The following is a 15571-nucleotide window of genomic DNA, read 5'->3' as shown; positions in this document are numbered from 1 at the left end:
TGTGACAGTTCTCATCCTAAACATAAGGATTTTGGTACATTTTAAAGAAAAATTTTGAATCATTTTCAGAAAAAGTTAGTAGAACAGATACGTAAACATATAGATACTAATTAATCAAACATGTTTTTAACAAAGTGTGCATTAAAACACTATTTTAAAATTTGCGAATAAATCAGATCCAATAGGTAACAAAAATGACAGCCTCTATAGACGCACGTATAGAAATCGAGCGAACGCTACAGGGATAATAATGTAGGTACCATGGTATTCTAGTAGTTATCAATCATCTTTTCTATAGACATTGCGTATAACTACAATTATAAAGGATATTGAAAAACAAAAGAAAATGTGTTAATTTATGTTTGACCGGATTCGTTAATTATAATTAATACCATTTTAAATAAAAATAATTATTCGAATTTTTAATTTTTTTAAATTTTAGATATAATAACGTTCATATCATCGTACAATAACTAATACTCGCTAGTCACTAGTCAGTAAAGGCGTATGACTTGTATGAGTGATCAAAAAGGTGACAAGTGATGGATACCAGTATACCACTCTGGTGCTCTACTATATAAGACAGTAGGTATCGAGTCGTCGAGTAGATTACTCTAATTATAGTTTAATAAATGTATCAAATTTGAATCCAATGATGTATTATTATATAAGTACGTAAAACGATTCTGAGTGGAAACGGCCATCGACCTATATCATTAAGTGATAATGTGTTTTTGGTATAGCTATTAAAGTTATTTATTTTACTTTTTATATTATAGTAAGTTAACATAATTTTCTCCGAATATATCTCATTTATTATATTATAAGTACTTAATTATTACAATGATTTATATTTATACCATAATATTATAACAATTTATATAACATCTTTCTGTAAATACTGTAAAAGAGTAAAAGTCGATTCCCAGTACCCATAAATAGATAATATTTAAAATAATTCAATAATGTTATTGCGTACCTATAGTAAAATTCATAAAAATATAAAATACATAAAAGTTTAAGTTCCCACAAGCAATGTTTTCAAATTATAACAAAATAATTAACAAATCGTTATTTTTTAAATAGATAATTTCGTCCAGATTGAAATTTAAAATAAGGTCTATAAAAAATAATTGTCTTTATACGTACCTAGATTAGGTTAGGTATTTGATATTTAAGATGTTATAGTTCCGACATGAATAAATCTACTTACTTGTGAGAAATTTTGTATTAAATTTTCAAAACTTGGATGCAAAAAGAAAAGTTTTTATAAACTTAACTACAAAATAGTTTGCAATTTTTTGCGAAAAAAATTGTGCCAATGTATTTTTAATATTTTCATACAAATGTAAGGATATATTTTGTGGGATATTGTATTAAATTCTCAAACATTTTTACATACGAGTATTTAAACTTAACAAATAATTTTTAATTGACATCTATAAAAAAAAAATTGAAAATTTTATCGTAAATGGAAAACAAATTATCGTATTTGTGTAAACGTAAATCGTCTGATACTAGTTAAATGTTTTCATACCTATTTATTTGACTATTCTCGATAATACTTTAATCGGTTTTTTTTTTTTTTTAATAAAAATATTTGTTTAACATACATCTTGATGTTTTTTGGTGATTAAAAATTTTCGTTTTTCAGCACCACTTTTAAATTGTTGATATTTATTGCGTAATCGACCACTCGTTATATTATTATGACAGACCTAATGTTAATGAGAAACAGACACATACTAAAAACTACTAGGTAGGTATTACCGTTGATTTTAGAACTTACCTATTCTAAAATCAATGGTATTACTTATAAAGTCGGTTTACCAATTACTTTCTCAATAAATATTATTATCCATGTTTTTCTTTAAAATATGACGTCTAAAATATTATTTTGACAATTATTAATATCGTTTAACATATTGTTATTTTTAACTAATATGTACGGGGCCGTCGAGCGTTTTTCGGTTAGTTAATTTACAAGTAATTTTTATATATTTAAAAAATATTTCACATTCAAACACAAACATGTATTCAACCGAAAAATTAATAACTAAGGTTCTAAAAACTATCTGCGTATTTAGGGTATGACCTCAAATGATTATATGAATATAGAGACCTAAAAAACTCATCTTGGTTGAAAACTGCCGAAGCGCCCGAAGCAGTATATTGTTTGGCATAGAATAACTTAGAAACTGCTAAAAAATAAAAATAAAAGTAAGACAATTATTTAATCATTATTATGATTATCAATAAGTTAAATGGGTATAAATAAATAAATAAAATAAAAGTATTAAAAAAAAAACAGTAAAAGTAAGTACCTACCCAAATAAATATAATGATAGACAGTAGATATAACCTATGTATTTTTTTATACGATTATACGCATATATTATAGGTACCTACTTATAAGTTAAAAATTATAATAATTATTATGCAAAATAATTACTATTTGAATATTTGATGCATAATATAATTTATAAAATTAAATTAAAAGATAAGTACTTACAAAAAAATAAATATTAATAAGTAATTTTATATTAAATTAAACTCATACGTTTTTTTAAATCTAAAGCATTCCGTATTGGAAATTATCCGTTTTCCATGCTATAAAATAATCAGCGATATGGTCTCATAAGTCTTTTCACTTCTATTGACAATTCTTCTATGTGTTGTCAAATTATTCAAATTATGCACATCAATTTCTTTAATTTAGTAATACCCATCTCTCTTGCGAACAAAATTATGGAGAACACAACGTTCTATTATAACATCATTGCAAACATTTCATTTCAATAAAATGGTCGTAACTATACATTAAATCGAATCTACACGATTCTTAGTCACAAAGAGATTGGAATAAACGGGTCACGTCTGACGAGCAAAGAGCTTACTCATAAGAAAGATCGCAGAAATCAACTTTACGAGAGAAAAGACTAAGAAGCAAGACTGGGTGGATATAGATGATATTATTATGGTAGTGTAACGATATACATGTTACTGACGCGTCATTTATGTCGCACTCTGTGATTTTGCTTAGGTCAGAAGAACACAAGAACGTAGAGTACGAGTATATTATACAAATCATTTTTGATATAGCTGGGCAGTCGAGTTTGGTTCCTGAAATAGAGACAACAGCAGTCTCCATATTTTCAAGTAACATTTTTAATTTGATTTTCTATAGGTATAATAACCTATCTTATAGATAAATCCAGTGGCGTAACTATACATTTGGGTCCCCAGGGCAGTATAAACTATAAAGTGTTGGCCTCCGTATATTTATAATACCAAAGTTTAAAAAAAAATAGCCACTTTATTCCTGTATAGTAGGTAGGTATTACAATTTTTAAACAATAATATAATTTAAGTGTTTCCAAACTTTTTAAACACACGGTATAACACACATTATAACTTAAAAGTTAAACTTACTTGTTCTATGCAAGTTGTCCAGACGATTCGACAATCAAATATAAAATGACGTGTAGATGAACAAAATGAAAAATAGACGATGTTAATATTAATATTACGACAATAATAATAATCGTTGTACGATTGCCATTAGTGATGAGTGGCATAGATTAAATATACTAGTATATTTAATCTATGTTAGTGGATACTGGATAGTATGTGTTATATGTACGAGTTAACCTAACGACGATTATTATTTTTATCGCATAAATATAATCCAAGATACAAGATTCTATATACATTATACACATCGTGATATTAATATAAAAAATAAACATCTTCTGTTTTCCAATAATAAGCTGTTTTTCACTTTTTTCCTATCATAATAAGTAATAACAGTACATGTCTCGTGAATTTTAAAATAAAATTCAAATGTTTGTACATCATTTTTTATAATACAAATTGTATGTACGAGGGTCGAAGGCCCCTCCGGGGCCCACCAAGTCCAAGGCTCCGGGGCCCACCAAGTCCAAGGCTCCGGGGCATTGCCATGCCTTGCCATTCCGTAGTTACGCCACTGGATAAATCATAATTTATTCAATTACTTCAACTCGTACTCCGCTACACCTGTGATTTTCAAAATACTTCCTTCAAGAACAAGTTTACTCAGGTGATAGTGTACTGTATAATTATATTGTTATTAGTCTTAAAATAAACCTTGTAATACGTTGCTATAATATCGTTTCTATTGAGTTAGTTTATAAGCGAAGCCGCGCAGGTCATAAGTTTCTAGGACCTGTAAAATATAACTTAGAAAACTTTATTTGTATCAATTCAACAACCCGGTTCTTAAGACCGGTTCATATAGTGCGAATAGCTAACCAACTACTCCTTAACTGGATAGAATTAGATATAAATATCGACAGCCACTTAGTTTTAACAAACGGGTAGGTGTGTTGCAGTAGAAAAAGATCTGAAGAAAATCAGTCTATCGATAGATATGAGAGCGACATTGGATAGAGAGAGAGATAGAAGAGGGTGTAAGAAACAGTCGTGATCTTAGGTGAACCGTTATACGCTATAGAAAAAGAAGATACAAGCTTAATGAGTAATTAATACCTAACTAAATAGAATATGCATAAAAATGAATTTCTTATAAACTAAGTACTTATTTAAAATTTGTCTACTTTAATTATATAATATGTAACTATTGTTAAAATTATTTTTACACCTCAAAAATATTTTAATTGATTTTTATTGATAATTTGTACGAATACATATAGGCAGATTATATACTATTATTAAATCATTTTTTTTTAATTTTAAATGAAAATTGTACGTTTATTCTTGTTGGTCATTAAATATTTAAAAAAATATATATGTAATTATGGTAACCCATGGGCTATGAAATATAAATTAAACCCATCCTATTCTAAAATAAAACAAAAAAAAAAATTTAAAAAAATACGTACGTATAATAAATATTTAAAATTTAATTTATTATTATTATTATTCTATTATACACAAAAATATAACACATGATACAGTATTACTTTCCTTAAAACACTTTACTTTGTGAACGGGCACATTTCTTTACTTTTCATTGATAAAACTCACGAGTAAATCTATTTTAACGATGGATTGTGGACACCTTATTTCATTGAAAGTTGAAACTCTAATGTATTTACAATTTATTTAAAAATACTAACTTCCATCTCCCAAACAAATTCCATTTTGATCTATTATAATAATTTAAAAATAACAACAAATTAAAGAAAATTAGAATTTTTACACAAGACCAATTCTTAACAAATCTTTTGTGTTTTTTTTTTTTTTTGTGTAGGTAACTTCTAAACAAATATCTAACCATAGTTACTTACTTAAAGTTCTAATACATTTTTATACCACTATTTTTTTATTTTTTTTTTAGTGATAAAATATTAAAAATATTTTGATTCTTATTGAGCTATTTATAAGCATTCAATTTTTTTTTTTAATTATTGACAATAAAAATGTTTGTTTATTAAAAAGCTTGAAAATTTAATACAAAGTTCCTCATTAATAATAATTGTTCAATTGAAATCTAAAAAATATACAAATACAACCATATTTATAAGTTAAAATTTGAACTAATTTACCTGCATTAACAAATAACAATGAATAACGTTATATAATAATTAAATAATTAACTTATTTTCTTATAACTCAAAAACCCTATTCATGAAAACTTAAAACCATTACCTACTAGGTATATTATACATTTTACTGTAATTTTTCTTATAATGAAATATTAAAAATATGTAGATTAATATTAAAATGATATTATCTTTTCATACTATATAAACCTATTCATACTGTTTTACAATAAAGTAGTATATAAATTTAAATTGTAATAACAATAATATAATATAATTTAAGTATACATATTATAAAACAAGATTATAATAAATAATAATATAATAAATATAATATTTTTGACAAAAATCAAAACAATCGACTATTACACTAATAGTAAAATAAATTATTTTTATAATAATATCAAAATACATATTATCAATTATCATAATGACATAAAATATACTATTAATAATATAGGTTGAAAAATCATCTCTTCACAAAATCTTTTTTTGTACCTATACAATAATTATGTACATCAATTGTAAATTATTTTGTATTTAAAAATTTAATTTTGACAATTTCCTTTTATATTTAAAATTTGAAAATTAGTAGTAAATAGTATTAAGTATTAGGGAATATTAATAATTACGAGTACTAGTAGTTTAGGTTTTAATAGTATTACTATTATTCATAATGATATTAAAATATTTATAGAGTTACGTATCTATATAATTTTATAATTTTGTTATTTTATTTTAATTAAAAAATAAATGCCTGACTATAGTTTTTTGAAATTTTTTTAAAGTATTTCTATAATTATTTTCTATTTCATGATAAATTTTTTAAAATATTTAAACTCTTTTTGAGTTATTAATAAGTAGGTTTAGGATGTTTATGAACTAAGAAATATATGAATATGTAATATGTATGTACTTATGCATTGAAAAACAGTAAAATAATATGCATAAAAAATTTGTAAAATATGCATTAAAAAAGTAAAGAATTGTGGACAAAAACAAAATTTAATAAATTTATAGAGACAAATTTAATTATTAATATAATATAAACAAATGGGTCGGTACTATTTATATGTGCTCGTTATTATCTATCACATTTTTGAATTTTCTTATTTACTATATAAAATTAAATTAAATATTCCTAAATAAAAATAAATTTTAAAAAGAGTTGCATTGAATAATTATTATTTGTTTTGAATGTTTCGTTGTAAATCTTCATTTATTTTGAGTTAATATGTTTTTGAATCTATTAAAATTTGTAAAATACAAATAATCAAACTTATATTAAATTTAGTCAACAAAACATAAAATTATGGTATTTTTCAACATTTTGCATTGAAAACTTTCAAATATTTACTTAAAAATAGAAAAAATACAAATTATACACTTATAAATAAAAAATGGTAAAATATACAATAATATGCAAAATAAAATTTTGAATATAAATACCATGACAACCTAAAAAAATATATGCAAAATCATAAACATCTTAACTAGCTATTTATAAGCATGAAAAATTTTTGATTTTTTTCAATTATTGTTAATATACTTATTATTTAAAGTAGGTACACTATTAAATTGTATTTAACTATTATACAATTGGCTAAACATAAATAAATAACCAGTAAGTTATTTTTAATAACTAATAAGTAAATGTACAATAAAATCTTATAGAGTATATTCAAAAAAATTAATTTAATTTATTACAAATCACAATATACCGACAAGTTATATCCAAAACTTTATTGATACAAAAAATATACTTAAATTTATTTTTATTTATAATAGTTAAGCCTACAATCTTTGATTTAGAATTGAACATACTAATAACAATTAATGACAAAAAGCTGTTTTTATATTTTCAAACTTCAATATATCATATTTGTAATTTACATAGTGCCGGATCTAGTAGGTGTATTCCTACCCCAGGTGCTAAAGACACTTTTGAACTTATGAATGATAAAAAAAAGCGATGAACATAAAAATATAAAATATATTATATGTATAAATTATAATGTATTTTCAAACTTCCACCAAGAAAAAATAATAATATTTAATATTACTTATTTAAAAATACATAATGTTTATCTTTTAACTATTTTTGCCCGGTATTGATATTTCTCATAAAAATGCTAAATTTTTATCAATTACTGATAGTAATTGTATATTATTTTTATGTTAAATTTAAGTACTGTGTTATTACGATAATATAATTTCAATTTTCAATTTTTCATAAATACAATTTATTCACTTAATTAAAACAAAGGTATTTTTAATTCATGTTTAAGCAAATATTGACATGTTCTATGCTATATATATGTGTGTGTGTGAGTGTAAAGAAAATAAATGTGTTTATGTGTGATTACTGGTCCTGAATTACCGACAAAATATCGCCAGTAAAATATCGCGAAACCAATATATCGCATGGAATAAATATCGCCAGTATGAAATATAATAGTAATTTAGTTAAAAATAATAATAATAATGATTATTAATTGATATTTTATAATAGTTATAAATTATTTTATTTAATTCAAATTTCAAAACATAATATTGTTATATAAATATATTATAGTAGAATTGATAAAAATATATAATATAATTTAATAAAATTGATATAAGTATTAAAAAAAAAAAATTAAAAAAATAAATAATAAAGTATGTATATTAATTAATGGAAGTATATTATATTAAATGAAATACCTTGAAGATAATCTTCAAATTCTCGATTATGATAATCTACTACAACTTTCTTTACTCGTTCAGCTCAACTGACTGTTTTGTTCTTTTTAATTATTGGTGTTTTTGAATTTAACATATACAATAATAATTTATGGCGATATTATTTCTTTACGATATATTGGTTTCGCGACATTTTTGTTGTGAAATTTTGTGGAGGTACAGTAGAAGTAGTAGTTTATTCATCCCTTTTATTTTAGGATTTTCTTTTGATTTAATTTTCTTTTTTATGTATTTATCATTTAAAGTTGTAGCCATAATAATACAATTATAAAATTTTAAAATAATTTTAAAAGTTAATTAATGTATAAAGGAATCCCTAACCCGGCTCAACCTATTAGTCGACTTAATGGATGTTACCAGATACTATATAATTTTTACTTATTTGTTATGTTTCATAAAATTAACAATATTAACTCTCAGTAAAATTATTTTAACATTTTTAGAACAAATATTTTACAAAAAAAAAAAAAAAATAAAAATATTGTAGATTTCTCAACAAGAAGTTCTTATAGGTATGTCGGTAGCATTCAATTTTAAACTCTGGATGGTGCTGTAGTGGTTTTGATAGTTTTTACAATATAAATTATAAACATAATTTAAACTTACATACAATATATGATATAGTTCACTATTTTTAATATTTATTAAAATGTTAAGCAAGTCCTCTTCATTACAAATATGAAAAACATAATTTATTTATTATCAAACACATTTATAAATATATCATTACACATAGTAAAAAAAAACAGCGATAAATGTTTTTAAATTACATATGTGAAAAAACACTCTTACTGATTTATGATTTATACGTAATTAATTATAGACTTATATAACTAATCATAACGGTAATACATTTTCAATTATATTGCAATGATATAAAAATAGTAAATACAATCAAAATTATTCATTTAAAAGCTAAATAGTTTAATATTTATTAATATAAATTCAAATGTTTCTATATTTTTAATTTAATTGTCTTATTTATAATATAGTTATTGAAATCAATTATTTAATTTATTTTATTTTTAGACTGATTCTTATTATCGTACAGGTAACCAGTAAGTTATTATGCCTACCTATCATTAAATATATATTATTTAATAACTATACAAAGTAATGCAATAGTTGTTAAACATATATATATATTTTTTTTTTAATGAGATTAGTTAGTTAACAAAATCGTGACCAGAATATAATATTCACAATTTTTGACTAACAATAAAATCGTATCCATTAAAGATTTATTATAATAAATTAAAACTATTAACATGTATAATAATAATACATATAACATGAATACCTATTAAATATTAAAATACAAAATAAAAGTTTATCGTGTTTTAAACAATAACTATAATTCAAATGATTAAATAAAAATCAGAAATTCTCTATATATAGGTACAATGTACATATAATGCTATAAATATTACATAGGTACATAGTATATACATAACTATCACACTATTATTACTATTGAGCTATGAAATTTATAATAACATATAATACAGTAGATTGTCAATGACTTGAAGTTCACGAGGAAAATAAAAAATTCTACTTATTTAAAATTTTCGCGTACAAACATTTATTAAAAATAAATTTAGAAATCATGTTTTATTTTTAAATAATTTTGATGATTTTTTAAAATCAACTAAAACTGTTGATCATTGAAAAGTTATAAACAATATTTGAATTGAGCTGAACATTTTTTTTATTAAAAACCATATAGGGTTAAAATGGTAGAATTAAATTTATAGATTTTTATGTGGAATAATCGGCACGGATACTTATTTTATACTACTTATAGCTTTATTAAATGGTTTAAATTAATAACTAGGTGTTTATTGTATATATAATACAGATTAAAGAACATTATGTAAATAGTATACACCATACAACAATGATTTATTATGTAAAAAATGGCATTTAACAATTCTGAATAAAATAAGTTAAGTACTAATCATATTAATTATATTATAGATAAAATAATAGAAAAATCGTATTTAATACCTTATTTAAAAGTTTTATACTATTAGTCTAGACTCAGACTAGACAAGCCGATTCATAAACTCAAGAGGAATTTTGACTGAAGTGTATTTACGATAAGATTGTTAAGTAGTGCCTATGTTTAAATGTTTAATATTTATAATATTTACGTCAAATATATTTTGAATAACTAGAAGACGAAAATACAAATGTGATAATAACGAAAATTGTTTTTGATCATAAAGTACTTTTAGTTTTTATTTTATTGTATAAATAAAAAATGTGTATAGTATCTATACATACATATATAGGCACCGCGCATATTATAAAACATTTAAATAAATTTGTATTTATAGTAATAATCTAGCTATTAGTAGCCTCTAATGTAATGTTTATAATCTTTCAATAGAAAAAAATATATATTACAAATTGACTTATATTTAAATGTTTATAATAAATTATCATGATTACGTACGATTATTTACACACATATTGTGTAAGTAAAATAATTGATAAAAATATCCTTGACAATTTAACATTAAGCTAGAATACTTAAATGAAATTATTGAAAGTAATAAAAATAACGAGTAATACAACACATCATTTAATCATCACACCAGTGTATATCAATCGTACATTACAGTGACTATCGTATGCTAATCGCGAATAAATAATTATAAAATTTTGTTAAAAATATTAGTTCTGTGCGTCAATGATGTCAATAGTAGTTTAAATAATACTGTCTGTAGGTAATAAAAGAATTAATAATTATGATTTCCTACACAGACTATAGAAACTAGACAACAATATGTATGGTTATTGTTTGGCATTCATGCTACAGCACATGAAAAATTACATGTATTATAATATTATAATACGATATACTCAATTACATGTAATAAAATCTTACTATTGGCTTATATAGCTCAATATAAATACTTAAAATACTAAATAAATACAATTGTTTATCCACTAATTATCACAAGTATTTGTCCATTTATTTAATTAGTATGATATTAAAGTTTATTACACCTTACATACATAAGTAATACCTGTAGTCTAAGATATTATTTCATAGATACACAATTTATATAAACATAACAATTAATATCTAACAAAAAATACAGTTTAGTGCGTTTTTTGTATCTATCCACTTAAAAATATGCTTTAGTGCTTACTAATAAAATACAAAATATGTTATGAAATCGGAGATGAACCTGCAAAAACATTTAATCTAGGTAATTTCTAAAATGAATATCGAGTACTGTACAATATAAAACAATTTATTATTGGCGATAGTTGTCCAATAGTAATGCCAATAGGTTTGGCCTATTATAACCTAACCATCAGGAATCTCTCGGCAACACGGTGTATTAGGTGCCTATTCCGTCGTTGTACTATAGATTTACCTATAGAGTTTAAACATATTTATTTACAATATAATTTTATAAACTATAACATTATGAAATATTATGGAAACTAAAATAATAACATGTACTTTTTATCTGGCACACATATACATTTTAAACGATATATGCGCACACTATTAAATGTTGAAATATTTTTTCCGTTCCACTGATTGAATCGATCATATTTGTACTGGTATGAAGACATTTCAGCAAGACAGAAGTAAAGTTAGCCGATTGTATAGTAAAGTCAAATAATAAACTACTATACAACCAACTACCTCACTCTTGTCAGCATAGATATATTATCTTTTATCCAAAATAAAACCTGAAAATGATAATTCAAAATTATTTTTAAGAAATATTTTATTTAAATAAATCATTTGAGATAAAAACTTATAGATACTAATGAACATTTATCAATAAATTATGATTTTTAGTAGAATAAATTCTTGTTAATTTTTTCAATCTTAAAAAATAATTGTAGGTATTGACATTCATAAATTTATTTTACAATATTATTCAATATTAAGTTAAAAATTGTATTAATTTGTTTTGTTGATGTTAAAAAATCAAACATTTAATCTTAGAATTTGATAGTCATTATGGACTAAAAGCATGATTACTGAATAAAATAAAAAAGTTAGTTGGTCGGTAAATATCTAATGTCTTCATAGTTTTATTTAAACTTGTGATTTACATTAGGTATTTTTATAAATAAATATTCTACTTACGTTAACATTTTGAATAAATATATTTTTTTGTGATTTATAGATCTTTAAATAAAATTTTACTAAATATTCAAATACAAGTAGGTACTTGTATGGCTATATAGTAGAGTAAATATTTTTATGTTGATTTTAAATTTAACTTTTTTTTGAATTTAGATTTTAGAAATTAAAATATTAAGTATTTGATATGAAATCATAAGTAAAACGTGGAACTACGAGTATTTAACATTCATTAGGTACTCCCAAAAAAAATGTATGTATTTCTGTACCTTTCTTAAATCAACATTAAATTTTATATTTATTTAAAATAACGATAATGTAGATACTTAGATAACTTTGGAATCAAAATTCAATAATAAAGTAGATGAAAATTTTTTCCATCACACTTCTCATTATAGAAGAAAGTGGTGTTATAGCGAATTTAAGTTTCTCAATTTATGTTTAATTAATCAAATTAAGAAAATAATAACACATAACACAAATTGTTAATCTAATGCATTGTGTTTGAAAAATTTAAGAAAATAAATTCCATATTTATTTTAATAGCAATTGATTGTAAATTATAACTTAAAACTTTAAAAAGATGAAAATATTGTACATACGTAGGACACTACGTAATTTATGTTAACCTAGTTTTGCAACAAAATGTGAAATGAAAATTGCGATGTTGCAATTAACTTTGTACGTGATAGACACTGATAACTATTATCTGATAACATAATATGTGACGCTGGCATCCTCTTAAAAAAACACTGATAAATAGTATGAAGTGTTATGTAGACTTATATTATTTGACAACTAAATTGTAATTTTAATATTACCTATATTATAAAACGTATGGAAATTATTTATTTTTATTTATGGGAATTATGTAGGTAGCATGTACCTTTATGGCTATTTAATATTATTTCATTCTAATATTATGAAAGAGTTGTTGGATAGATAGTCATAGTTTTATGATTATTGTGGACTATTGATTGTATAGTTATATCTATATGATACTAGAATATTTAATAATTATTATTAAAATCATAATTTTCTTTTAAAAAATTTAAATTTTAGTATAAATCCATTTTATTTTATTATTTACGACTATATTTAAGTAAATTCTTTGTTTGAGCCATGCACTTTTTACTATTGATGAGTGCACTGAGTGGCTGTATCCTCTAGAAACGAACTTGTGATACTAAACTTTGCGACACAAGTTCGGATCTACGGGTCGTAGCAACTCAGTTTTCACGTATTTCTCATTTTTTAAATCCAAAATAAACATTATAAATTAACGTAAAATAAAATGTAGTTTAAGTTAGATAAATTTTTATTACTAGTGGTTAAACTTGAGTTGTTTTAGATAGTTATTTGGCAAATATCCAAGGATTATTCAAGGTTGATTATTTTATTTATTTTTTGCGAAATTTATAATCCTATTATGTTTATGTATCATATAATAGTAAAAATAATTTAACCAATTATATATATGATTGTGGTTGTTTTAATGACTAAAAAAAAAAAAATTGTTGATTTCAGTACTATAATTACTAATTCATCCGAAAAAATATTATTAACATAATAAATTTAAATATTTTATACTAAGTTTTGTATTTATATAATAACTTAAAAATGTACTATAATGCATACACATTTTTAAAAAGCAGAATTAAAATTGTTGCCATTCAAAGGATATAAATGATAAAAGCATTAGGTACTAATACTTATTAGATGTAAAAAAATGAGTCTATTAATATTCCGTTTTTCAAAATTGTATGTCTTTAGATTGTACTTTGTACAATTTAAGTAGTAATAAAATCAGTTAATCATTAGTTATTGAATAAAAAAGGAGGTTCAAGTTCGCATTACCTCAGTTGTACTTAATATTAAGTGAGTTTATGCGAAGTTACTAAATACCTGATAGTATATTCAAAATTTTAAATTAAGTTAAGTGTATATAGTTAATTTATTTAATTTATTTATTGAAAAAAAAGCGACTAGTTTAATTGAAACCTTAAGCATTTGAATGAAAAATTCTTTTGAGATAATGATTGAATGTTAAAAAATGTTATCAATAGCTTATTTTAAACGTACATTTAAAAGGGCAACGTAATAATGCATAGGTTTTATGCCATTGAACCATTGCAGTTAAAAAACGCAACAGATCTATAAACATCATCTGGCATTACAACCGCAATATTCTATTTTTATAAAACAGTCCACAATGTATATTATTTAGTAAAATAAAATTTAAAATAGTCTACTCTAAACAGTCTTTCACAGTATAACTATTAATTATATTTATATATCATGTAAAAAAAAACTTTATCTAACTTGATATAAGATTGTAGTTTTTATAATTTATAAAAATTATTAATGATAATATATTTTATAATAGTCGTCATTTGAAATTGTTTATTTATGTTTTTAAATTCTAGACGATACGATAAATTTATAAATTTTAATTATTGGAATAATGTACCTATGTGTAATACAGCTATAGGCTACATATATTATCTCATTTTTAAATTATTTGTTTAAATATATGAATTGTATATAGTAATTTTCTATTTATTAATAATTATAATATTTTATTTTGATGCAGCTGCATAACATTAGTGTTAATTTTAATAATAATTATTTATAAATAATTTAATTCATAATTGTGTTTACATTTTTTTTCAGATATTTCGTACAACGAATAAAAACAAGAAATTATTCCGCTAATGTAAAGGTATAAAGTAGTTTTTTTTAAAACAGTTTTCTCATTGTCAAACAGGTATACATACAATTTTACTTTCTAAATATCCGCTTTAAATTTCGCCTTCAACGATAAATGTTTGCTAATCTCGTACACAATGAATGACGATGGAAAGCGTGAGTAAATCTCGCGAACACAAAGAGATCGAAATTTTTTCTCTCCGAAGGGGTAAATGTTCTGACGGATAAGGGGAAGATATCGCAAGAGAAAAAAAACAATAATAATAATAACGCATAAATTTGCATTATCGCACAGTCGTCCCCGTTTTGAACATAACTAATATTTTTTTGCGCGCAAACAATGCCGTACAATATTATTGTATTGCAGGTAACTACCGTATTATATTACTTTTATTATACGAGCAATACAATAATAACATGTACGGGCCATATATAGCGCTTTGTTTTCATGATC

This window comes from Melanaphis sacchari, unplaced genomic scaffold (assembly GCF_002803265.2).
Source record: "Melanaphis sacchari strain LSU unplaced genomic scaffold, SCAv2.0 Contig28_pilon_pilon, whole genome shotgun sequence".
NCBI lineage: Eukaryota > Metazoa > Arthropoda > Insecta > Hemiptera > Aphididae > Melanaphis > Melanaphis sacchari.
Note: the sequence above shows the minus strand (reverse complement) of the source record.